The following is a 27,075-nucleotide window of genomic DNA, read 5'->3' as shown; positions in this document are numbered from 1 at the left end:
CCAGCCTCCCATACACTTTCTGGGTGGGTGGCAGTCAGCCACCCATACATATATACAGCACAGGCTAAACCCATATCATCACTTAAAAAAAGGACAGGCGACCATTGCACTCTGATGGAGCATTTAGCAATGCAATCCATAGCCTGGCTTTTGCCTGAACCCCCATCACTCCTCCTCTTGCATATAAGACAATATTTCAGATCTGCATATGAAAACAACACGCCTACCTTTGTTGCACATAGCTGCCTGCCTGTCTCTAGTTACCCCACTGGCTGTAGCTGCGTCCCTTCCGACATGGAATAACACCAACTGTAACGATAAACTGAAAATTAACAGTATAAACCTGCATCATTTTGGACTCTGGTATTTGCTGAATCCGGGTGACCTGACAATCGATGGTGGTGCCGCTGGTGATTCTGGCCTTCTTGGAATCTGTTGGGCCTATGTGTTAGCTCACACATCACTTGGGTATCCATGGTAACTACCACAACATGGTCATCTGCAGTTTACATCTAGCCCGTGGCATTGAATGGCATTTTAAAAGTGCTAAGGGTCCTGGTGCAATAATCCTCCCATGAGGATCAGCCTCAACGGCTTTGTAGATTGCACTCATGTCAGCAACTCCATATACATTTTTTTTTCTTCATGCTTCTTTCTTCATCCTTTTTTCTTTCTGTCATTCAGACTTTCATTCATTCGATCTCTCTCACTCACTTGCTTTAACTCATTTGTTCTCACTCACTCACTCACTCACTCAATCACTCACTCACTCATTCACTCTCACTCACTCTCACTCTCTCACTCACTCGCTCACTAAGTCAGTCTCTCTCTCTCTCTCTCTTTTTCTTTTTATATATATTTTTTTCCGTCTTCTTCTTCTTCTTCTTCTTCTTCTTCTTCTTCTTCTTCTTCTTCTTCTTCAGACCCTGTCATAGCACTAATGCCTTTCCAATACCACCAGCAGATGGAGACACTCCATTGCAACATTGGTTGTGAGCAGCAGTTTCTAAAAACAAATGCCTCATGGCGGATTTCCCATCCATCAATGGATGGTAAATTTTGTTTTTATCATTCACTGACCACAGAAACCAATGCATGGTCAAGCAACAGCAATGACACACCCTTGTGTATAGGCATGAGACCCTCATGTCATTTAACAGGATTCAGCACCACCCACAAGACAGCTACCTGTCATGTCATGTCAAACCTGCACAGGTGTGCTAGATTATTATTATTTAGTTTTATTTTATTTTTTTACACCAATCAGTGTGCAAACATGGTCATTAAAACGCTAAATGAATAGACGTTCATAAACCAGTCAGTGCAACTCATCATTTTGGTCTCCAATTCTCAAACTCAAATTCTCACCCACGGAGGATTAAATGAGAATCTTTCTTGTTTAACACTGGAATGGGGTGGTGCACTGTTCACTACCCGAAGATACTGCCACATCGGGTCAATGCATAGGGCGACAGAAGCAAGCTTCCAAATCAGCTCCCTTTCTCAAAAATCCATTTAATTTATGGTCCCCAGATAGGGAACGTATGTATCAGTATGTGCTCACAAGTCACCCAAGTGCAAGTATTCACACAAAAAAAAACGTGCCTCAGGATGCGATCTGTCGCAAGATCCTTTCTTTTTTTACACTTGATCTAAGCCAAAAGGCCTAGAGGGGATAACCGGGAAAGGGGTGGACCCAACCATGTCCCCTTCATGAGCACTCACATTACTCATAGGAATGGAAGGAAGGCTGGCAGCCAACCAGCCTCCCATACACTTTCTGGGTGGGTGGCAGTCAGCCACCCATACATACATACAGCACAGGCTAAACCCACATCATCACTTAAAAAAAGGACAGGCGACCATTGCACTCTGATGGAGCATTTAGCAATGCAATCCATAGCCTGGCTTTTGCCTGAACCCCCATCACTCCTCCTCTTGCATATAAGACAATATTTCAGATCTGCATATGAAAACAACACGCCTACCTTTGTTGCACATAGCTGCCTGCCTGTCTCTAGTTACCCCACTGGCTGTAGCTGCGTCCCTTCCGACATGGAATAACACCAACTGTAACGATAAACTGAAAATTAACAGTATAAACCTGCATCATTTTGGACTCTGGTATTTGCTGAATCCGGGTGACCTGACAATCGATGGTGGTGCCGCTGGTGATTCTGGCCTTCTTGGAATCTGTTGGGCCTATGTGTTAGCTCACACATCACTTGGGTATCCATGGTAACTACCACAACATGGTCATCTGCAGTTTACATCTAGCCCGTGGCATTGAATGGCATTTTAAAAGTGCTAAGGGTCCTGGTGCAATAATCCTCCCATGAGGATCAGCCTCAACGGCTTTGTAGATTGCACTCATGTCAGCAACTCCATATACATTTTTTTTTCTTCATGCTTCTTTCTTCATCCTTTTTTCTTTCTGTCATTCAGACTTTCATTCATTCGATCTCTCTCACTCACTTGCTTTAACTCATTTGTTCTCACTCACTCACTCACTCACTCAATCACTCACTCACTCATTCACTCTCACTCACTCTCACTCTCTCACTCACTCGCTCACTAAGTCAGTCTCTCTCTCTCTCTCTCTCTCTTTTTCTTTTTATATATATTTTTTTCCGTCTTCTTCTTCTTCTTCTTCTTCTTCTTCTTCTTCAGACCCTGTCATAGCACTAATGCCTTTCCAATACCACCAGCAGATGGAGACACTCCATTGCAACATTGGTTGTGAGCAGCAGTTTCTAAAAACAAATGCCTCATGGCGGATTTCCCATCCATCAATGGATGGTAAATTTTGTTTTTATCATTCACTGACCACAGAAACCAATGCATGGTCAAGCAACAGCAATGACACACCCTTGTGTATAGGCATGAGACCCTCATGTCATTTAACAGGATTCAGCACCACCCACAAGACAGCTACCTGTCATGTCATGTCAAACCTGCACAGGTGTGCTAGATTATTATTATTTAGTTTTATTTTATTTTTTTACACCAATCAGTGTGCAAACATGGTCATTAAAACGCTAAATGAATAGACGTTCATAAACCAGTCAGTGCAACTCATCATTTTGGTCTCCAATTCTCAAACTCAAATTCTCACCCACGGAGGATTAAATGAGAATCTTTCTTGTTTAACACTGGAATGGGGTGGTGCACTGTTCACTACCCGAAGATACTGCCACATCGGGTCAATGCATAGGGCGACAGAAGCAAGCTTCCAAATCAGCTCCCTTTCTCAAAAATCCATTTAATTTATGGTCCCCAGATAGGGAACGTATGTATCAGTATGTGCTCACAAGTCACCCAAGTGCAAGTATTCACACAAAAAAAAACGTGCCTCAGGATGCGATCTGTCGCAAGATCCTTTCTTTTTTTACACTTGATCTAAGCCAAAAGGCCTAGAGGGGATAACCGGGAAAGGGGTGGACCCAACCATGTCCCCTTCATGAGCACTCACATTACTCATAGGAATGGAAGGAAGGCTGGCAGCCAACCAGCCTCCCATACACTTTCTGGGTGGGTGGCAGTCAGCCACCCATACATACATACAGCACAGGCTAAACCCACATCATCACTTAAAAAAAGGACAGGCGACCATTGCACTCTGATGGAGCATTTAGCAATGCAATCCATAGCCTGGCTTTTGCCTGAACCCCCATCACTCCTCCTCTTGCATATAAGACAATATTTCAGATCTGCATATGAAAACAACACGCCTACCTTTGTTGCACATAGCTGCCTGCCTGTCTCTAGTTACCCCACTGGCTGTAGCTGCGTCCCTTCCGACATGGAATAACACCAACTGTAACGATAAACTGAAAATTAACAGTATAAACCTGCATCATTTTGGACTCTGGTATTTGCTGAATCCGGGTGACCTGACAATCGATGGTGGTGCCGCTGGTGATTCTGGCCTTCTTGGAATCTGTTGGGCCTATGTGTTAGCTCACACATCACTTGGGTATCCATGGTAACTACCACAACATGGTCATCTGCAGTTTACATCTAGCCCGTGGCATTGAATGGCATTTTAAAAGTGCTAAGGGTCCTGGTGCAATAATCCTCCCATGAGGATCAGCCTCAACGGCTTTGTAGATTGCACTCATGTCAGCAACTCCATATACATTTTTTTTTCTTCATGCTTCTTTCTTCATCCTTTTTTCTTTCTGTCATTCAGACTTTCATTCATTCGATCTCTCTCACTCACTTGCTTTAACTCATTTGTTCTCACTCACTCACTCACTCACTCAATCACTCACTCACTCATTCACTCTCACTCACTCTCACTCTCTCACTCACTCGCTCACTAAGTCAGTCTCTCTCTCTCTCTCTCTTTTTCTTTTTATATATATTTTTTTCCGTCTTCTTCTTCTTCTTCTTCTTCTTCTTCTTCAGACCCTGTCATAGCACTAATGCCTTTCCAATACCACCAGCAGATGGAGACACTCCATTGCAACATTGGTTGTGAGCAGCAGTTTCTAAAAACAAATGCCTCATGGCGGATTTCCCATCCATCAATGGATGGTAAATTTTGTTTTTATCATTCACTGACCACAGAAACCAATGCATGGTCAAGCAACAGCAATGACACACCCTTGTGTATAGGCATGAGACCCTCATGTCATTTAACAGGATTCAGCACCACCCACAAGACAGCTACCTGTCATGTCATGTCAAACCTGCACAGGTGTGCTAGATTATTATTATTTAGTTTTATTTTATTTTTTTACACCAATCAGTGTGCAAACATGGTCATTAAAACGCTAAATGAATAGACGTTCATAAACCAGTCAGTGCAACTCATCATTTTGGTCTCCAATTCTCAAACTCAAATTCTCACCCACGGAGGATTAAATGAGAATCTTTCTTGTTTAACACTGGAATGGGGTGGTGCACTGTTCACTACCCGAAGATACTGCCACATCGGGTCAATGCATAGGGCGACAGAAGCAAGCTTCCAAATCAGCTCCCTTTCTCAAAAATCCATTTAATTTATGGTCCCCAGATAGGGAACGTATGTATCAGTATGTGCTCACAAGTCACCCAAGTGCAAGTATTCACACAAAAAAAAACGTGCCTCAGGATGCGATCTGTCGCAAGATCCTTTCTTTTTTTACACTTGATCTAAGCCAAAAGGCCTAGAGGGGATAACCGGGAAAGGGGTGGACCCAACCATGTCCCCTTCATGAGCACTCACATTACTCATAGGAATGGAAGGAAGGCTGGCAGCCAACCAGCCTCCCATACACTTTCTGGGTGGGTGGCAGTCAGCCACCCATACATACATACAGCACAGGCTAAACCCACATCATCACTTAAAAAAAGGACAGGCGACCATTGCACTCTGATGGAGCATTTAGCAATGCAATCCATAGCCTGGCTTTTGCCTGAACCCCCATCACTCCTCCTCTTGCATATAAGACAATATTTCAGATCTGCATATGAAAACAACACGCCTACCTTTGTTGCACATAGCTGCCTGCCTGTCTCTAGTTACCCCACTGGCTGTAGCTGCGTCCCTTCCGACATGGAATAACACCAACTGTAACGATAAACTGAAAATTAACAGTATAAACCTGCATCATTTTGGACTCTGGTATTTGCTGAATCCGGGTGACCTGACAATCGATGGTGGTGCCGCTGGTGATTCTGGCCTTCTTGGAATCTGTTGGGCCTATGTGTTAGCTCACACATCACTTGGGTATCCATGGTAACTACCACAACATGGTCATCTGCAGTTTACATCTAGCCCGTGGCATTGAATGGCATTTTAAAAGTGCTAAGGGTCCTGGTGCAATAATCCTCCCATGAGGATCAGCCTCAACGGCTTTGTAGATTGCACTCATGTCAGCAACTCCATATACATTTTTTTTTCTTCATGCTTCTTTCTTCATCCTTTTTTCTTTCTGTCATTCAGACTTTCATTCATTCGATCTCTCTCACTCACTTGCTTTAACTCATTTGTTCTCACTCACTCACTCACTCAATCACTCACTCATTCACTCTCACTCACTCTCACTCTCTCACTCACTCGCTCACTAAGTCAGTCTCTCTCTCTCTCTCTTTTTCTTTTTATATATATTTTTTTCCGTCTTCTTCTTCTTCTTCTTCTTCTTCTTCAGACCCTGTCATAGCACTAATGCCTTTCCAATACCACCAGCAGATGGAGACACTCCATTGCAACATTGGTTGTGAGCAGCAGTTTCTAAAAACAAATGCCTCATGGCGGATTTCCCATCCATCAATGGATGGTAAATTTTGTTTTTATCATTCACTGACCACAGAAACCAATGCATGGTCAAGCAACAGCAATGACACACCCTTGTGTATAGGCATGAGACCCTCATGTCATTTAACAGGATTCAGCACCACCCACAAGACAGCTACCTGTCATGTCATGTCAAACCTGCACAGGTGTGCTAGATTATTATTATTTAGTTTTATTTTATTTTTTTACACCAATCAGTGTGCAAACATGGTCATTAAAACGCTAAATGAATAGACGTTCATAAACCAGTCAGTGCAACTCATCATTTTGGTCTCCAATTCTCAAACTCAAATTCTCACCCACGGAGGATTAAATGAGAATCTTTCTTGTTTAACACTGGAATGGGGTGGTGCACTGTTCACTACCCGAAGATACTGCCACATCGGGTCAATGCATAGGGCGACAGAAGCAAGCTTCCAAATCAGCTCCCTTTCTCAAAAATCCATTTAATTTATGGTCCCCAGATAGGGAACGTATGTATCAGTATGTGCTCACAAGTCACCCAAGTGCAAGTATTCACACAAAAAAAAAAACGTGCCTCAGGATGCGATCTGTCGCAAGATCCTTTCTTTTTTTACACTTGATCTAAGCCAAAAGGCCTAGAGGGGATAACCGGGAAAGGGGTGGACCCAACCATGTCCCCTTCATGAGCACTCACATTACTCATAGGAATGGAAGGAAGGCTGGCAGCCAACCAGCCTCCCATACACTTTCTGGGTGGGTGGCAGTCAGCCACCCATACATACATACAGCACAGGCTAAACCCACATCATCACTTAAAAAAAGGACAGGCGACCATTGCACTCTGATGGAGCATTTAGCAATGCAATCCATAGCCTGGCTTTTGCCTGAACCCCCATCACTCCTCCTCTTGCATATAAGACAATATTTCAGATCTGCATATGAAAACAACACGCCTACCTTTGTTGCACATAGCTGCCTGCCTGTCTCTAGTTACCCCACTGGCTGTAGCTGCGTCCCTTCCGACATGGAATAACACCAACTGTAACGATAAACTGAAAATTAACAGTATAAACCTGCATCATTTTGGACTCTGGTATTTGCTGAATCCGGGTGACCTGACAATCGATGGTGGTGCCGCTGGTGATTCTGGCCTTCTTGGAATCTGTTGGGCCTATGTGTTAGCTCACACATCACTTGGGTATCCATGGTAACTACCACAACATGGTCATCTGCAGTTTACATCTAGCCCGTGGCATTGAATGGCATTTTAAAAGTGCTAAGGGTCCTGGTGCAATAATCCTCCCATGAGGATCAGCCTCAACGGCTTTGTAGATTGCACTCATGTCAGCAACTCCATATACATTTTTTTTTCTTCATGCTTCTTTCTTCATCCTTTTTTCTTTCTGTCATTCAGACTTTCATTCATTCGATCTCTCTCACTCACTTGCTTTAACTCATTTGTTCTCACTCACTCACTCACTCACTCACTCAATCACTCACTCACTCATTCACTCTCACTCACTCTCACTCTCTCACTCACTCGCTCACTAAGTCAGTCTCTCTCTCTCTCTCTCTTTTTCTTTTTATATATATTTTTTTCCGTCTTCTTCTTCTTCTTCTTCTTCTTCTTCAGACCCTGTCATAGCACTAATGCCTTTCCAATACCACCAGCAGATGGAGACACTCCATTGCAACATTGGTTGTGAGCAGCAGTTTCTAAAAACAAATGCCTCATGGCGGATTTCCCATCCATCAATGGATGGTAAATTTTGTTTTTATCATTCACTGACCACATAAACCAATGCATGGTCAAGCAACAGCAATGACACACCCTTGTGTATAGGCATGAGACCCTCATGTCATTTAACAGGATTCAGCACCACCCACAAGACAGCTACCTGTCATGTCATGTCAAACCTGCACAGGTGTGCTAGATTATTATTATTTAGTTTTATTTTATTTTTTTACACCAATCAGTGTGCAAACATGGTCATTAAAACGCTAAATGAATAGACGTTCATAAACCAGTCAGTGCAACTCATCATTTTGGTCTCCAATTCTCAAACTCAAATTCTCACCCACGGAGGATTAAATGAGAATCTTTCTTGTTTAACACTGGAATGGGGTGGTGCACTGTTCACTACCCGAAGATACTGCCACATCGGGTCAATGCATAGGGCGACAGAAGCAAGCTTCCAAATCAGCTCCCTTTCTCAAAAATCCATTTAATTTATGGTCCCCAGATAGGGAACGTATGTATCAGTATGTGCTCACAAGTCACCCAAGTGCAAGTATTCACACAAAAAAAAAACGTGCCTCAGGATGCGATCTGTCGCAAGATCCTTTCTTTTTTTACACTTGATCTAAGCCAAAAGGCCTAGAGGGGATAACCGGGAAAGGGGTGGACCCAACCATGTCCCCTTCATGAGCACTCACATTACTCATAGGAATGGAAGGAAGGCTGGCAGCCAACCAGCCTCCCATACACTTTCTGGGTGGGTGGCAGTCAGCCACCCATACATACATACAGCACAGGCTAAACCCACATCATCACTTAAAAAAAGGACAGGCGACCATTGCACTCTGATGGAGCATTTAGCAATGCAATCCATAGCCTGGCTTTTGCCTGAACCCCCATCACTCCTCCTCTTGCATATAAGACAATATTTCAGATCTGCATATGAAAACAACACGCCTACCTTTGTTGCACATAGCTGCCTGCCTGTCTCTAGTTACCCCACTGGCTGTAGCTGCGTCCCTTCCGACATGGAATAACACCAACTGTAACGATAAACTGAAAATTAACAGTATAAACCTGCATCATTTTGGACTCTGGTATTTGCTGAATCCGGGTGACCTGACAATCGATGGTGGTGCCGCTGATGATTCTGGCCTTCTTGGAATCTGTTGGGCCTATGTGTTAGCTCACACATCACTTGGGTATCCATGGTAACTACCACAACATGGTCATCTGCAGTTTACATCTAGCCCGTGGCATTGAATGGCATTTTAAAAGTGCTAAGGGTCCTGGTGCAATAATCCTCCCATGAGGATCAGCCTCAACGGCTTTGTAGATTGCACTCATGTCAGCAACTCCATATACATTTTTTTTTCTTCATGCTTCTTTCTTCATCCTTTTTTCTTTCTGTCATTCAGACTTTCATTCATTCGATCTCTCTCACTCACTTGCTTTAACTCATTTGTTCTCACTCACTCACTCACTCACTCAATCACTCACTCACTCATTCACTCTCACTCACTCTCACTCTCTCACTCACTCGCTCACTAAGTCAGTCTCTCTCTCTCTCTCTCTTTTTCTTTTTATATATATTTTTTTCCGTCTTCTTCTTCTTCTTCTTCTTCTTCTTCTTCTTCTTCTTCAGACCCTGTCATAGCACTAATGCCTTTCCAATACCACCAGCAGATGGAGACACTCCATTGCAACATTGGTTGTGAGCAGCAGTTTCTAAAAACAAATGCCTCATGGCGGATTTCCCATCCATCAATGGATGGTAAATTTTGTTTTTATCATTCACTGACCACAGAAACCAATGCATGGTCAAGCAACAGCAATGACACACCCTTGTGTATAGGCATGAGACCCTCATGTCATTTAACAGGATTCAGCACCACCCACAAGACAGCTACCTGTCATGTCATGTCAAACCTGCACAGGTGTGCTAGATTATTATTATTTAGTTTTATTTTATTTTTTTACACCAATCAGTGTGCAAACATGGTCATTAAAACGCTAAATGAATAGACGTTCATAAACCAGTCAGTGCAACTCATCATTTTGGTCTCCAATTCTCAAACTCAAATTCTCACCCACGGAGGATTAAATGAGAATCTTTCTTGTTTAACACTGGAATGGGGTGGTGCACTGTTCACTACCCGAAGATACTGCCACATCGGGTCAATGCATAGGGCGACAGAAGCAAGCTTCCAAATCAGCTCCCTTTCTCAAAAATCCATTTAATTTATGGTCCCCAGATAGGGAACGTATGTATCAGTATGTGCTCACAAGTCACCCAAGTGCAAGTATTCACACAAAAAAAAACGTGCCTCAGGATGCGATCTGTCGCAAGATCCTTTCTTTTTTTACACTTGATCTAAGCCAAAAGGCCTAGAGGGGATAACCGGGAAAGGGGTGGACCCAACCATGTCCCCTTCATGAGCACTCACATTACTCATAGGAATGGAAGGAAGGCTGGCAGCCAACCAGCCTCCCATACACTTTCTGGGTGGGTGGCAGTCAGCCACCCATACATACATACAGCACAGGCTAAACCCACATCATCACTTAAAAAAAGGACAGGCGACCATTGCACTCTGATGGAGCATTTAGCAATGCAATCCATAGCCTGGCTTTTGCCTGAACCCCCATCACTCCTCCTCTTGCATATAAGACAATATTTCAGATCTGCATATGAAAACAACACGCCTACCTTTGTTGCACATAGCTGCCTGCCTGTCTCTAGTTACCCCACTGGCTGTAGCTGCGTCCCTTCCGACATGGAATAACACCAACTGTAACGATAAACTGAAAATTAACAGTATAAACCTGCATCATTTTGGACTCTGGTATTTGCTGAATCCGGGTGACCTGACAATCGATGGTGGTGCCGCTGGTGATTCTGGCCTTCTTGGAATCTGTTGGGCCTATGTGTTAGCTCACACATCACTTGGGTATCCATGGTAACTACCACAACATGGTCATCTGCAGTTTACATCTAGCCCGTGGCATTGAATGGCATTTTAAAAGTGCTAAGGGTCCTGGTGCAATAATCCTCCCATGAGGATCAGCCTCAACGGCTTTGTAGATTGCACTCATGTCAGCAACTCCATATACATTTTTTTTTCTTCATGCTTCTTTCTTCATCCTTTTTTCTTTCTGTCATTCAGACTTTCATTCATTCGATCTCTCTCACTCACTTGCTTTAACTCATTTGTTCTCACTCACTCACTCACTCACTCAATCACTCACTCACTCATTCACTCTCACTCACTCTCACTCTCTCACTCACTCGCTCACTAAGTCAGTCTCTCTCTCTCTCTCTCTTTTTCTTTTTATATATATTTTTTTCCGTCTTCTTCTTCTTCTTCTTCTTCTTCTTCTTCTTCAGACCCTGTCATAGCACTAATGCCTTTCCAATACCACCAGCAGATGGAGACACTCCATTGCAACATTGGTTGTGAGCAGCAGTTTCTAAAAACAAATGCCTCATGGCGGATTTCCCATCCATCAATGGATGGTAAATTTTGTTTTTATCATTCACTGACCACAGAAACCAATGCATGGTCAAGCAACAGCAATGACACACCCTTGTGTATAGGCATGAGACCCTCATGTCATTTAACAGGATTCAGCACCACCCACAAGACAGCTACCTGTCATGTCATGTCAAACCTGCACAGGTGTGCTAGATTATTATTATTTAGTTTTCTTTTATTTTTTTACACCAATCAGTGTGCAAACATGGTCATTAAAACGCTAAATGAATAGACGTTCATAAACCAGTCAGTGCAACTCATCATTTTGGTCTCCAATTCTCAAACTCAAATTCTCACCCACGGAGGATTAAATGAGAATCTTTCTTGTTTAACACTGGAATGGGGTGGTGCACTGTTCACTACCCGAAGATACTGCCACATCGGGTCAATGCATAGGGCGACAGAAGCAAGCTTCCAAATCAGCTCCCTTTCTCAAAAATCCATTTAATTTATGGTCCCCAGATAGGGAACGTATGTATCAGTATGTGCTCACAAGTCACCCAAGTGCAAGTATTCACACAAAAAAAAAACGTGCCTCAGGATGCGATCTGTCGCAAGATCCTTTCTTTTTTTACACTTGATCTAAGCCAAAAGGCCTAGAGGGGATAACCGGGAAAGGGGTGGACCCAACCATGTCCCCTTCATGAGCACTCACATTACTCATAGGAATGGAAGGAAGGCTGGCAGCCAACCAGCCTCCCATACACTTTCTGGGTGGGTGGCAGTCAGCCACCCATACATACATACAGCACAGGCTAAACCCACATCATCACTTAAAAAAAGGACAGGCGACCATTGCACTCTGATGGAGCATTTAGCAATGCAATCCATAGCCTGGCTTTTGCCTGAACCCCCATCACTCCTCCTCTTGCATATAAGACAATATTTCAGATCTGCATATGAAAACAACACGCCTACCTTTGTTGCACATAGCTGCCTGCCTGTCTCTAGTTACCCCACTGGCTGTAGCTGCGTCCCTTCCGACATGGAATAACACCAACTGTAACGATAAACTGAAAATTAACAGTATAAACCTGCATCATTTTGGACTCTGGTATTTGCTGAATCCGGGTGACCTGACAATCGATGGTGGTGCCGCTGGTGATTCTGGCCTTCTTGGAATCTGTTGGGCCTATGTGTTAGCTCACACATCACTTGGGTATCCATGGTAACTACCACAACATGGTCATCTGCAGTTTACATCTAGCCCGTGGCATTGAATGGCATTTTAAAAGTGCTAAGGGTCCTGGTGCAATAATCCTCCCATGAGGATCAGCCTCAACGGCTTTGTAGATTGCACTCATGTCAGCAACTCCATATACATTTTTTTTTCTTCATGCTTCTTTCTTCATCCTTTTTTCTTTCTGTCATTCAGACTTTCATTCATTCGATCTCTCTCACTCACTTGCTTTAACTCATTTGTTCTCACTCACTCACTCACTCACTCACTCAATCACTCACTCACTCATTCACTCTCACTCACTCTCACTCTCTCACTCACTCGCTCACTAAGTCAGTCTCTCTCTCTCTCTCTCTTTTTCTTTTTATATATATATTTTTCCGTCTTCTTCTTCTTCTTCTTCTTCTTCTTCAGACCCTGTCATAGCACTAATGCCTTTCCAATACCACCAGCAGATGGAGACACTCCATTGCAACATTGGTTGTGAGCAGCAGTTTCTAAAAACAAATGCCTCATGGCGGATTTCCCATCCATCAATGGATGGTAAATTTTGTTTTTATCATTCACTGACCACAGAAACCAATGCATGGTCAAGCAACAGCAATGACACACCCTTGTGTATAGGCATGAGACCCTCATGTCATTTAACAGGATTCAGCACCACCCACAAGACAGCTACCTGTCATGTCATGTCAAACCTGCACAGGTGTGCTAGATTATTATTATTTAGTTTTATTTTATTTTTTTACACCAATCAGTGTGCAAACATGGTCATTAAAACGCTAAATGAATAGACGTTCATAAACCAGTCAGTGCAACTCATCATTTTGGTCTCCAATTCTCAAACTCAAATTCTCACCCACGGAGGATTAAATGAGAATCTTTCTTGTTTAACACTGGAATGGGGTGATGCACTGTTCACTACCCGAAGATACTGCCACATCGGGTCAATGCATAGGGCGACAGAAGCAAGCTTCCAAATCAGCTCCCTTTCTCAAAAATCCATTTAATTTATGGTCCCCAGATAGGGAACGTATGTATCAGTATGTGCTCACAAGTCACCCAAGTGCAAGTATTCACACAAAAAAAAACGTGCCTCAGAATGCGATCTGTCGCAAGATCCTTTCTTTTTTTACACTTGATCTAAGCCAAAAGGCCTAGAGGGGATAACCGGGAAAGGGGTGGACCCAACCATGTCCCCTTCATGAGCACTCACATTACTCATAGGAATGGAAGGAAGGCTGGCAGCCAACCAGCCTCCCATACACTTTCTGGGTGGGTGGCAGTCAGCCACCCATACATACATACAGCACAGGCTAAACCCACATCATCACTTAAAAAAAGGACAGGCGACCATTGCACTCTGATGGAGCATTTAGCAATGCAATCCATAGCCTGGCTTTTGCCTGAACCCCCATCACTCCTCCTCTTGCATATAAGACAATATTTCAGATCTGCATATGAAAACAACACGCCTACCTTTGTTGCACATAGCTGCCTGCCTGTCTCTAGTTACCCCACTGGCTGTAGCTGCGTCCCTTCCGACATGGAATAACACCAACTGTAACGATAAACTGAAAATTAACAGTATAAACCTGCATCATTTTGGACTCTGGTATTTGCTGAATCCGGGTGACCTGACAATCGATGGTGGTGCCGCTGGTGATTCTGGCCTTCTTGGAATCTGTTGGGCCTATGTGTTAGCTCACACATCACTTGGGTATCCATGGTAACTACCACAACATGGTCATCTGCAGTTTACATCTAGCCCGTGGCATTGAATGGCATTTTAAAAGTGCTAAGGGTCCTGGTGCAATAATCCTCCCATGAGGATCAGCCTCAACGGCTTTGTAGATTGCACTCATGTCAGCAACTCCATATACATTTTTTTTTCTTCATGCTTCTTTCTTCATCCTTTTTTCTTTCTGTCATTCAGACTTTCATTCATTCGATCTCTCTCACTCACTTGCTTTAACTCATTTGTTCTCACTCACTCACTCACTCAATCACTCACTCACTCATTCACTCTCACTCACTCTCACTCTCTCACTCACTCGCTCACTAAGTCAGTCTCTCTCTCTCTTTTTCTTTTTATATATATTTTTTTCCGTCTTCTTCTTCTTCTTCTTCTTCTTCTTCTTCAGACCCTGTCATAGCACTAATGCCTTTCCAATACCACCAGCAGATGGAGACACTCCATTGCAACATTGGTTGTGAGCAGCAGTTTCTAAAAACAAATGCCTCATGGCGGATTTCCCATCCATCAATGGATGGTAAATTTTGTTTTTATCATTCACTGACCACAGAAACCAATGCATGGTCAAGCAACAGCAATGACACACCCTTGTGTATAGGCATGAGACCCTCATGTCATTTAACAGGATTCAGCACCACCCACAAGACAGCTACCTGTCATGTCATGTCAAACCTGCACAGGTGTGCTAGATTATTATTATTTAGTTTTATTTTATTTTTTTACACCAATCAGTGTGCAAACATGGTCATTAAAACGCTAAATGAATAGACGTTCATAAACCAGTCAGTGCAACTCATCATTTTGGTCTCCAATTCTCAAACTCAAATTCTCACCCACGGAGGATTAAATGAGAATCTTTCTTGTTTAACACTGGAATGGGGTGGTGCACTGTTCACTACCCGAAGATACTGCCACATCGGGTCAATGCATAGGGCGACAGAAGCAAGCTTCCAAATCAGCTCCCTTTCTCAAAAATCCATTTAATTTATGGTCCCCAGATAGGGAACGTATGTATCAGTATGTGCTCACAAGTCACCCAAGTGCAAGTATTCACACAAAAAAAAACGTGCCTCAGGATGCGATCTGTCGCAAGATCCTTTCTTTTTTTACACTTGATCTAAGCCAAAAGGCCTAGAGGGGATAACCGGGAAAGGGGTGGACCCAACCATGTCCCCTTCATGAGCACTCACATTACTCATAGGAATGGAAGGAAGGCTGGCAGCCAACCAGCCTCCCATACACTCTCTGGGTGGGTGGCAGTCAGCCACCCATACATACATACATACAGCACAGGCTAAACCCACATCATCACTTAAAAAAAGGACAGGCGACCATTGCACTCTGATGGAGCATTTAGCAATGCAATCCATAGCCTGGCTTTTGCCTGAACCCCCATCACTCCTCCTCTTGCATATAAGACAATATTTCAGATCTGCATATGAAAACAACACGCCTACCTTTGTTGCACATAGCTGCCTGCCTGTCTCTAGTTACCCCACTGGCTGTAGCTGCGTCCCTTCCGACATGGAATAACACCAACTGTAACGATAAACTGAAAATTAACAGTATAAACCTGCATCATTTTGGACTCTGGTATTTGCTGAATCCGGGTGACCTGACAATCGATGGTGGTGCCGCTGGTGATTCTGGCCTTCTTGGAATCTGTTGGGCCTATGTGTTAGCTCACACATCACTTGGGTATCCATGGTAAATACCACAACATGGTCATCTGCAGTTTACATCTAGCCCGTGGCATTGAATGGCATTTTAAAAGTGCTAAGGGTCCTGGTGCAATAATCCTCCCATGAGGATCAGCCTCAACGGCTTTGTAGATTGCACTCATGTCAGCAACTCCATATACATTTTTTTTTCTTCATGCTTCTTTCTTCATCCTTTTTTCTTTCTTTCATTCAGACTTTCATTCATTCGATCTCTCTCACTCACTTGCTTTAACTCATTTGTTCTCACTCACTCACTCACTCACTCAATCACTCACTCACTCATTCACTCTCACTCACTCTCACTCTCTCACTCACTCGCTCACTAAGTCAGTCTCTCTCTCTCTCTCTCTTTTTCTTTTTATATATATTTTTTTCCGTCTTCTTCTTCTTCTTCTTCTTCTTCTTCAGACCCTGTCATAGCACTAATGCCTTTCCAATACCACCAGCAGATGGAGACACTCCATTGCAACATTGGTTGTGAGCAGCAGTTTCTAAAAACAAATGCCTCATGGCGGATTTCCCATCCATCAATGGATGGTAAATTTTGTTTTTATCATTCACTGACCACAGAAACCAATGCATGGTCAAGCAACAGCAATGACACACCCTTGTGTATAGGCATGAGACCCTCATGTCATTTAACAGGATTCAGCACCACCCACAAGACAGCTACCTGTCATGTCATGTCAAACCTGCACAGGTGTGCTAGATTATTATTATTTAGTTTTATTTTATTTTTTTACACCAATCAGTGTGCAAACATGGTCATTAAAACGCTAAATGAATAGACGTTCATAAACCAGTCAGTGCAACTCATCATTTTGGTCTCCAATTCTCAAACTCAAATTCTCACCCACGGAGGATTAAATGAGAATCTTTCTTGTTTAACACTGGAATGGGGTGGTGCACTGTTCACTACCCGAAGATACTGCCACATCGGGTCAATGCATAGGGCGACAGAAGCAAGCTTCCAAATCAGCTCCCTTTCTCAAAAATCCATTTAATTTATGGTCCCCAGATAGGGAACGTATGTATCAGTATGTGCTCACAAGTCACCCAAGTGCAAGTATTCACACAAAAAAAAACGTGCCTCAGGATGCGATCTGTCGCAAGATCCTTTCTTTTTTTACACTTGATCTAAGCCAAAAGGCCTAGAGGGGATAACCGGGAAAGGGGTGGACCCAACCATGTCCCCTTCATGAGCACTCACATTACTCATAGGAATGGAAGGAAGGCTGGCAGCCAACCAGCCTCCCATACACTTTCTGGGTGGGTGGCAGTCAGCCACCCATACATACATACAGCACAGGCTAAACCCACATCATCACTTAAAAAAAGGACAGGCGACCATTGCACTCTGATGGAGCATTTAGCAATGCAATCCATAGCCTGGCTTTTGCCTGAACCCCCATCACTCCTCCTCTTGCATATAAGACAATATTTCAGATCTGCATATGAAAACAACACGCCTACCTTTGTTGCACATAGCTGCCTGCCTGTCTCTAGTTACCCCACTGGCTGTAGCTGCGTCCCTTCCGACATGGAATAACACCAACTGTAACGATAAACTGAAAATTAACAGTATAAACCTGCATCATTTTGGACTCTGGTATTTGCTGAATCCGGGTGACCTGACAATCGATGGTGGTGCCGCTGGTGATTCTGGCCTTCTTGGAATCTGTTGGGCCTATGTGTTAGCTCACACATCACTTGGGTATCCATGGTAACTACCACAACATGGTCATCTGCAGTTTACATCTAGCCCGTGGCATTGAATGGCATTTTAAAAGTGCTAAGGGTCCTGGTGCAATAATCCTCCCATGAGGATCAGCCTCAACGGCTTTGTAGATTGCACTCATGTCAGCAACTCCATATACATTTTTTTTTCTTCATGCTTCTTTCTTCATCCTTTTTTCTTTCTGTCATTCAGACTTTCATTCATTCGATCATCTCTCTCACTCACTTGCTTTAACTCATTTGTTCTCACTCACTCACTCACTCACTCAATCACTCACTCACTCATTCACTCTCACTCACTCTCACTCTCTCACTCACTCGCTCACTCGCTCACTAAGTCAGTCTCTCTCTCTCTTTTTCTTTTTATATATATTTTTTTCCGTCTTCTTCTTCTTCTTCTTCTTCTTCTTCTTCTTCAGACCCTGTCATAGCACTAATGCCTTTCCAATACCACCAGCAGATGGAGACACTCCATTGCAACATTGGTTGTGAGCAGCAGTTTCTAAAAACAAATGCCTCATGGCGGATTTCCCATCCATCAATGGATGGTAAATTTTGTTTTTATCATTCACTGACCACAGAAACCAATGCATGGTCAAGCAACAGCAATGACACACCCTTGTGTATAGGCATGAGACCCTCATGTCATTTAACAGGATTCAGCACCACCCACAAGACAGCTACCTGTCATGTCATGTCAAACCTGCACAGGTGTGCTAGATTATTATTATTTAGTTTTATTTAATTTTTTTACACCAATCAGTGTGCAAACATGGTCATTAAAACGCTAAATGAATAGACGTTCATAAACCAGTCAGTGCAACTCATCATTTTGGTCTCCAATTCTCAAACTCAAATTCTCACCCACGGAGGATTAAATGAGAATCTTTCTTGTTTAACACTGGAATGGGGTGGTGCACTGTTCACTACCCGAAGATACTGCCACATCGGGTCAATGCATAGGGCGACAGAAGCAAGCTTCCAAATCAGCTCCCTTTCTCAAAAATCCATTTAATTTATGGTCCCCAGATAGGGAACGTATGTATCAGTATGTGCTCACAAGTCACCCAAGTGCAAGTATTCACACAAAAAAAAACGTGCCTCAGGATGCAATCTGTCGCAAGATCCTTTCTTTTTTTACACTTGATCTAAGCCAAAAGGCCTAGAGGGGATAACCGGGAAAGGGGTGGACCCAACCATGTCCCCTTCATGAGCACTCACATTACTCATAGGAATGGAAGGAAGGCTGGCAGCCAACCAGCCTCCCATACACTTTCTGGGTGGGTGGCAGTCAGCCACCCATACATACATACAGCACAGGCTAAACCCACATCATCACTTAAAAAAAGGACAGGCGACCATTGCACTCTGATGGAGCATTTAGCAATGCAATCCATAGCCTGGCTTTTGCCTGAACCCCCATCACTCCTCCTCTTGCATATAAGACAATATTTCAGATCTGCATATGAAAACAACACGCCTACCTTTGTTGCACATAGCTGCCTGCCTGTCTCTAGTTACCCCACTGGCTGTAGCTGCGTCCCTTCCGACATGGAATAACACCAACTGTAACGATAAACTGAAAATTAACAGTATAAACCTGCATCATTTTGGACTCTGGTATTTGCTGAATCCGGGTGACCTGACAATCGATGGTGGTGCCGCTGGTGATTCTGGCCTTCTTGGAATCTGTTGGGCCTATGTGTTAGCTCACACATCACTTGGGTATCCATGGTAACTACCACAACATGGTCATCTGCAGTTTACATCTAGCCCGTGGCATTGGCATTTTAAAAGTGCTAAGGGTCCTGGTGCAATAATCCTCCCATGAGGATCAGCCTCAACGGCTTTGTAGATTGCACTCATGTCAGCAACTCCATATACATTTTTTTTTCTTCATGCTTCTTTCTTCATCCTTTTTTCTTTCTGTCATTCAGACTTTCATTCATTCGATCTCTCTCACTCACTTGCTTTAACTCATTTGTTCTCACTCACTCACTCACTCACTCACTCAATCACTCACTCACTCATTCACTCTCACTCACTCTCACTCTCTCACTCACTCGCTCACTAAGTCAGTCTCTCTCTCTCTCTCTCTTTTTCTTTTTATATATATTTTTTTCCGTCTTCTTCTTCTTCTTCTTCTTCTTCTTCTTCAGACCCTGTCATAGCACTAATGCCTTTCCAATACCACCAGCAGATGGAGACACTCCATTGCAACATTGGTTGTGAGCAGCAGTTTCTAAAAACAAATGCCTCATGGCGGATTTCCCATCCATCAATGGATGGTAAATTTTGTTTTTATCATTCACTGACCACAGAAACCAATGCATGGTCAAGCAACAGCAATGACACACCCTTGTGTATAGGCATGAGACCCTCATGTCATTTAACAGGATTCAGCACCACCCACAAGACAGCTACCTGTCATGTCATGTCAAACCTGCACAGGTGTGCTAGATTATTATTATTTAGTTTTATTTTATTTTTTTACACCAATCAGTGTGCAAACATGGTCATTAAAACGCTAAATGAATAGACGTTCATAAACCAGTCAGTGCAACTCATCATTTTGGTCTCCAATTCTCAAACTCAAATTCTCACCCAAGGAGGATTAAATGAGAATCTTTCTTGTTTAACACTGGAATGGGGTGGTGCACTGTTCACTACCCGAAGATACTGCCACATCGGGTCAATGCATAGGGCGACAGAAGCAAGCTTCCAAATCAGCTCCCTTTCTCAAAAATCCATTTAATTTATGGTCCCCAGATAGGGAACGTATGTATCAGTATGTGCTCACAAGTCACCCAAGTGCAAGTATTCACACAAAAAAAAACGTGCCTCAGGATGCGATCTGTCGCAAGATCCTTTCTTTTTTTACACTTGATCTAAGCCAAAAGGCCTAGAGGGGATAACCGGGAAAGGGGTGGACCCAACCATGTCCCCTTCATGAGCACTCACATTACTCATAGGAATGGAAGGAAGGCTGGCAGCCAACCAGCCTCCCATACACTTTCTGGGTGGGTGGCAGTCAGCCACCCATACATACATACAGCACAGGCTAAACCCACATCATCACTTAAAAAAAGGACAGGCGACCATTGCACTCTGATGGAGCATTTAGCAATGCAATCCATAGCCTGGCTTTTGCCTGAACCCCCATCACTCCTCCTCTTGCATATAAGACAATATTTCAGATCTGCATATGAAAACAACATGCCTACCTTTGTTGCACATAGCTGCCTGCCTGTCTCTAGTTACCCCACTGGCTGTAGCTGCGTCCCTTCCGACATGGAATAACACCAACTGTAACGATAAACTGAAAATTAACAGTATAAACCTGCATCATTTTGGACTCTGGTATTTGCTGAATCCGGGTGACCTGACAATCGATGGTGGTGCCGCTGGTGATTCTGGCCTTCTTGGAATCTGTTGGGCCTATGTGTTAGCTCACACATCACTTGGGTATCCATGGTAACTACCACAACATGGTCATCTGCAGTTTACATCTAGCCCGTGGCATTGAATGGCATTTTAAAAGTGCTAAGGGTCCTGGTGCAATAATCCTCCCATGAGGATCAGCCTCAACGGCTTTGTAGATTGCACTCATGTCAGCAACTCCATATACATTTTTTTTTCTTCATGCTTCTTTCTTCATCCTTTTTTCTTTCTGTCATTCAGACTTTCATTCATTCGATCTCTCTCACTCACTTGCTTTAACTCATTTGTTCTCACTCACTCACTCACTCACTCAATCACTCACTCACTCATTCACTCTCACTCACTCTCACTCTCTCACTCACTCGCTCACTAAGTCAGTCTCTCTCTCTCTCTCTCTTTTTCTTTTTATATATATTTTTTTCCGTCTTCTTCTTCTTCTTCTTCTTCTTCTTCAGACCCTGTCATAGCACTAATGCCTTTCCAATACCACCAGCAGATGGAGACACTCCATTGCAACATTGGTTGTGAGCAGCAGTTTCTAAAAACAAATGCCTCATGGCGGATTTCCCATCCATCAATGGATGGTAAATTTTGTTTTTATCATTCACTGACCACAGAAACCAATGCATGGTCAAGCAACAGCAATGACACACCCTTGTGTATAGGCATGAGACCCTCATGTCATTTAACAGGATTCAGCACCACCCACAAGACAGCTACCTGTCATGTCATGTCAAACCTGCACAGGTGTGCTAGATTATTATTATTTAGTTTTATTTTATTTTTTTACACCAATCAGTGTGCAAACATGGTCATTAAAACGCTAAATGAATAGACGTTCATAAACCAGTCAGTGCAACTCATCATTTTGGTCTCCAATTCTCAAACTCAAATTCTCACCCACGGAGGATTAAATGAGAATCTTTCTTGTTTAACACTGGAATGGGGTGGTGCACTGTTCACTACCCGAAGATACTGCCACATCGGGTCAATGCATAGGGCGACAGAAGCAAGCTTCCAAATCAGCTCCCTTTCTCAAAAATCCATTTAATTTATGGTCCCCAGATAGGGAACGTATGTATCAGTATGTGCTCACAAGTCACCCAAGTGCAAGTATTCACACAAAAAAAAACGTGCCTCAGGATGCGATCTGTCGCAAGATCCTTTCTTTTTTTACACTTGATCTAAGCCAAAAGGCCTAGAGGGGATAACCGGGAAAGGGGTGGACCCAACCATGTCCCCTTCATGAGCACTCACATTACTCATAGGAATGGAAGGAAGGCTGGCAGCCAACCAGCCTCCCATACACTTTCTGGGTGGGTGGCAGTCAGCCACCCATACATACATACAGCACAGGCTAAACCCACATCATCACTTAAAAAAAGGACAGGCGACCATTGCACTCTGATGGAGCATTTAGCAATGCAATCCATAGCCTGGCTTTTGCCTGAACCCCCATCACTCCTCCTCTTGCATATAAGACAATATTTCAGATCTGCATATGAAAACAACACGCCTACCTTTGTTGCACATAGCTGCCTGCCTGTCTCTAGTTACCCCACTGGCTGTAGCTGCGTCCCTTCCGACATGGAATAACACCAACTGTAACGATAAACTGAAAATTAACAGTATAAACCTGCATCATTTTGGACTCTGGTATTTGCTGAATCCGGGTGACCTGACAATCGATGGTGGTGCCGCTGGTGATTCTGGCCTTCTTGGAATCTGTTGGGCCTATGTGTTAGCTCACACATCACTTGGGTATCCATGGTAACTACCACAACATGGTCATCTGCAGTTTACATCTAGCCCGTGGCATTGAATGGCATTTTAAAAGTGCTAAGGGTCCTGGTGCAATAATCCTCCCATGAGGATCAGCCTCAACGGCTTTGTAGATTGCACTCATGTCAGCAACTCCATATACATTTTTTTTTCTTCATGCTTCTTTCTTCATCCTTTTTTCTTTCTGTCATTCAGACTTTCATTCATTCGATCTCTCTCACTCACTTGCTTTAACTCATTTGTTCTCACTCACTCACTCACTCACTCACTCAATCACTCACTCACTCATTCACTCTCACTCACTCTCACTCTCTCACTCACTCGCTCACTAAGTCAGTCTCTCTCTCTCTCTCTCTTTTTCTTTTTATATATATTTTTTTCCGTCTTCTTCTTCTTCTTCTTCTTCTTCTTCTTCAGACCCTGTCATAGCACTAATGCCTTTCCAATACCACCAGCAGATGGAGACACTCCATTGCAACATTGGTTGTGAGCAGCAGTTTCTAAAAACAAATGCCTCATGGCGGATTTCCCATCCATCAATGGATGGTAAATTTTGTTTTTATCATTCACTGACCACAGAAACCAATGCATGGTCAAGCAACAGCAATGACACACCCTTGTGTATAGGCATGAGACCCTCATGTCATTTAACAGGATTCAGCACCACCCACAAGACAGCTACCTGTCATGTCATGTCAAACCTGCACAGGTGTGCTAGATTATTATTATTTAGTTTTATTTTATTTTTTTACACCAATCAGTGTGCAAACATGGTCATTAAAACGCTAAATGAATAGACGTTCATAAACCAGTCAGTGCAACTCATCATTTTGGTCTCCAATTCTCAAACTCAAATTCTCACCCACGGAGGATTAAATGAGAATCTTTCTTGTTTAACACTGGAATGGGGTGGTGCACTGTTCACTACCCGAAGATACTGCCACATCGGGTCAATGCATAGGGCGACAGAAGCAAGCTTCCAAATCAGCTCCCTTTCTCAAAAATCCATTTAATTTATGGTCCCCAGATAGGGAACGTATGTATCAGTATGTGCTCACAAGTCACCCAAGTGCAAGTATTCACACAAAAAAAAACGTGCCTCAGGATGCGATCTGTCGCAAGATCCTTTCTTTTTTTACACTTGATCTAAGCCAAAAGGCCTAGAGGGGATAACCGGGAAAGGGGTGGACCCAACCATGTCCCCTTCATGAGCACTCACATTACTCATAGGAATGGAAGGAAGGCTGGCAGCCAACCAGCCTCCCATACACTTTCTGGGTGGGTGGCAGTCAGCCACCCATACATACATACAGCACAGGCTAAACCCACATCATCACTTAAAAAAAGGACAGGCGACCATTGCACTCTGATGGAGCATTTAGCAATGCAATCCATAGCCTGGCTTTTGCCTGAACCCCCATCACTCCTCCTCTTGCATATAAGACAATATTTCAGATCTGCATATGAAAACAACACGCCTACCTTTGTTGCACATAGCTGCCTGCCTGTCTCTAGTTACCCCACTGGCTGTAGCTGCGTCCCTTCCGACATGGAATAACACCAACTGTAACGATAAACTGAAAATTAACAGTATAAACCTGCATCATTTTGGACTCTGGTATTTGCTGAATCCGGGTGACCTGACAATCGATGGTGGTGCCGCTGGTGATTCTGGCCTTCTTGGAATCTGTTGGGCCTATGTGTTAGCTCACACATCACTTGGGTATCCATGGTAACTACCACAACATGGTCATCTGCAGTTTACATCTAGCCCGTGGCATTGAATGGCATTTTAAAAGTGCTAAGGGTCCTGGTGCAATAATCCTCCCATGAGGATCAGCCTTAACGGCTTTGTAGATTGCACTCATGTCAGCAACTCCATATACATTTTTTTTTCTTCATGCTTCTTTCTTCATCCTTTTTTCTTTCTGTCATTCAGACTTTCATTCATTCGATCTCTCTCACTCACTTGCTTTAACTCATTTGTTCTCACTCACTCACTCACTCACTCAATCACTCACTCACTCATTCACTCTCACTCACTCTCACTCTCTCACTCACTCGCTCACTAAGTCAGTCTCTCTCTCTCTCTCTCTTTTTCTTTTTATATATATTTTTTTCCGTCTTCTTCTTCTTCTTCTTCTTCTTCTTCAGACCCTGTCATAGCACTAATGCCTTTCCAATACCACCAGCAGATGGAGACACTCCATTGCAACATTGGTTGTGAGCAGCAGTTTCTAAAAACAAATGCCTCATGGCGGATTTCCCATCCATCAATGGATGGTAAATTTTGTTTTTATCATTCACTGACCACAGAAACCAATGCATGGTCAAGCAACAGCAATGACACACCCTTGTGTATAGGCATGAGACCCTCATGTCATTTAACAGGATTCAGCACCACCCACAAGACAGCTACCTGTCATGTCATGTCAAACCTGCACAGGTGTGCTAGATTATTATTATTTAGTTTTATTTTATTTTTTTACACCAATCAGTGTGCAAACATGGTCATTAAAACGCTAAATGAATAGACGTTCATAAACCAGTCAGTGCAACTCATCATTTTGGTCTCCAATTCTCAAACTCAAATTCTCACCCACGGAGGATTAAATGAGAATCTTTCTTGTTTAACACTGGAATGGGGTGGTGCACTGTTCACTACCCGAAGATACTGCCACATTGGGTCAATGCATAGGGCGACAGAAGCAAGCTTCCAAATCAGCTCCCTTTCTCAAAAATCCATTTAATTTATGGTCCCCAGATAGGGAACGTATGTATCAGTATGTGCTCACAAGTCACCCAAGTGCAAGTATTCACACAAAAAAAAACGTGCCTCAGGATGCGATCTGTCGCAAGATCCTTTCTTTTTTTACACTTGATCTAAGCCAAAAGGCCTAGAGGGGATAACCGGGAAAGGGGTGGACCCAACCATGTCCCCTTCATGAGCACTCACATTACTCATAGGAATGGAAGGAAGGCTGGCAGCCAACCAGCCTCCCATACACTTTCTGGGTGGGTGGCAGTCAGCCACCCATACATACATACAGCACAGGCTAAACCCACATCATCACTTAAAAAAAGGACAGGCGACCATTGCACTCTGATGGAGCATTTAGCAATGCAATCCATAGCCTGGCTTTTGCCTGAACCCCCATCACTCCTCCTCTTGCATATAAGACAATATTTCAGATCTGCATATGAAAACAACACGCCTACCTTTGTTGCACATAGCTGCCTGCCTGTCTCTAGTTACCCCACTGGCTGTAGCTGCGTCCCTTCCGACATGGAATAACACCAACTGTAACGATAAACTGAAAATTAACAGTATAAACCTGCATCATTTTGGACTCTGGTATTTGCTGAATCCGGGTGACCTGACAATCGATGGTGGTGCCGCTGGTGATTCTGGCCTTCTTGGAATCTGTTGGGCCTATGTGTTAGCTCACACATCACTTGGGTATCCATGGTAACTACCACAACATGGTCATCTGCAGTTTACATCTAGCCCGTGGCATTGAATGGCATTTTAAAAGTGCTAAGGGTCCTGGTGCAATAATCCTCCCATGAGGATCAGCCTCAACGGCTTTGTAGATTGCACTCATGTCAGCAACTCCATATACATTTTTTTTTCTTCATGCTTCTTTCTTCATCCTTTTTTCTTTCTGTCATTCAGACTTTCATTCATTCGATCTCTCTCACTCACTTGCTTTAACTCATTTGTTCTCACTCACTCACTCACTCACTCAATCACTCACTCACTCATTCACTCTCACTCACTCTCACTCTCTCACTCACTCGCTCACTAAGTCAGTCTCTCTCTCTCTCTCTCTTTTTCTTTTTATATATATTTTTTTCCGTCTTCTTCTTCTTCTTCTTCTTCTTCTTCTTCAGACCCTGTCATAGCACTAATGCCTTTCCAATACCACCAGCAGAT

The 27,075-nt window shown here is 43.4% G+C and overlaps 15 pseudogenes; all 15 read right to left on the bottom strand.

Annotated features, from left to right (window-relative positions):
* Positions 1–1,413: 1,413 nt before the first annotated feature.
* Positions 1,414–1,677, bottom strand: LOC130351527 (U2 spliceosomal RNA; annotated as a pseudogene).
* Positions 1,678–3,160: 1,483 nt separating this feature from the next.
* On the bottom strand, positions 3,161–3,424 carry LOC130351526 (U2 spliceosomal RNA; annotated as a pseudogene).
* Positions 3,425–4,900: 1,476 nt separating this feature from the next.
* Positions 4,901–5,164, bottom strand: LOC130351525 (U2 spliceosomal RNA; annotated as a pseudogene).
* Positions 5,165–6,627: 1,463 nt separating this feature from the next.
* LOC130351539 (U2 spliceosomal RNA) lies at positions 6,628–6,893 on the bottom strand (annotated as a pseudogene).
* A 1,477-nt stretch (positions 6,894–8,370) lies between these two features.
* LOC130351537 (U2 spliceosomal RNA) lies at positions 8,371–8,635 on the bottom strand (annotated as a pseudogene).
* A 1,485-nt stretch (positions 8,636–10,120) lies between these two features.
* On the bottom strand, positions 10,121–10,384 carry LOC130351523 (U2 spliceosomal RNA; annotated as a pseudogene).
* A 1,479-nt stretch (positions 10,385–11,863) lies between these two features.
* Positions 11,864–12,128, bottom strand: LOC130351536 (U2 spliceosomal RNA; annotated as a pseudogene).
* A 1,477-nt stretch (positions 12,129–13,605) lies between these two features.
* On the bottom strand, positions 13,606–13,869 carry LOC130351542 (U2 spliceosomal RNA; annotated as a pseudogene).
* A 1,466-nt stretch (positions 13,870–15,335) lies between these two features.
* On the bottom strand, positions 15,336–15,599 carry LOC130351522 (U2 spliceosomal RNA; annotated as a pseudogene).
* A 1,477-nt stretch (positions 15,600–17,076) lies between these two features.
* LOC130351521 (U2 spliceosomal RNA) lies at positions 17,077–17,340 on the bottom strand (annotated as a pseudogene).
* A 1,484-nt stretch (positions 17,341–18,824) lies between these two features.
* LOC130351556 (U2 spliceosomal RNA) lies at positions 18,825–19,088 on the bottom strand (annotated as a pseudogene).
* Positions 19,089–20,564: 1,476 nt separating this feature from the next.
* Positions 20,565–20,828, bottom strand: LOC130351519 (U2 spliceosomal RNA; annotated as a pseudogene).
* A 1,473-nt stretch (positions 20,829–22,301) lies between these two features.
* Positions 22,302–22,565, bottom strand: LOC130351518 (U2 spliceosomal RNA; annotated as a pseudogene).
* Positions 22,566–24,045: 1,480 nt separating this feature from the next.
* LOC130351517 (U2 spliceosomal RNA) lies at positions 24,046–24,309 on the bottom strand (annotated as a pseudogene).
* Positions 24,310–25,782: 1,473 nt separating this feature from the next.
* LOC130351548 (U2 spliceosomal RNA) lies at positions 25,783–26,046 on the bottom strand (annotated as a pseudogene).
* Between the last annotated feature and the right edge of the window lie 1,029 nt (positions 26,047–27,075).

Source organism: Hyla sarda, unplaced genomic scaffold (genome assembly GCF_029499605.1).
Source record: "Hyla sarda isolate aHylSar1 unplaced genomic scaffold, aHylSar1.hap1 scaffold_988, whole genome shotgun sequence".
Classification (NCBI taxonomy): Eukaryota; Metazoa; Chordata; class Amphibia; order Anura; family Hylidae; genus Hyla; species Hyla sarda.
The sequence above is the reverse complement of the archived record's forward strand: the minus strand, read 5'-3'. Positions and strand labels throughout refer to the sequence as shown.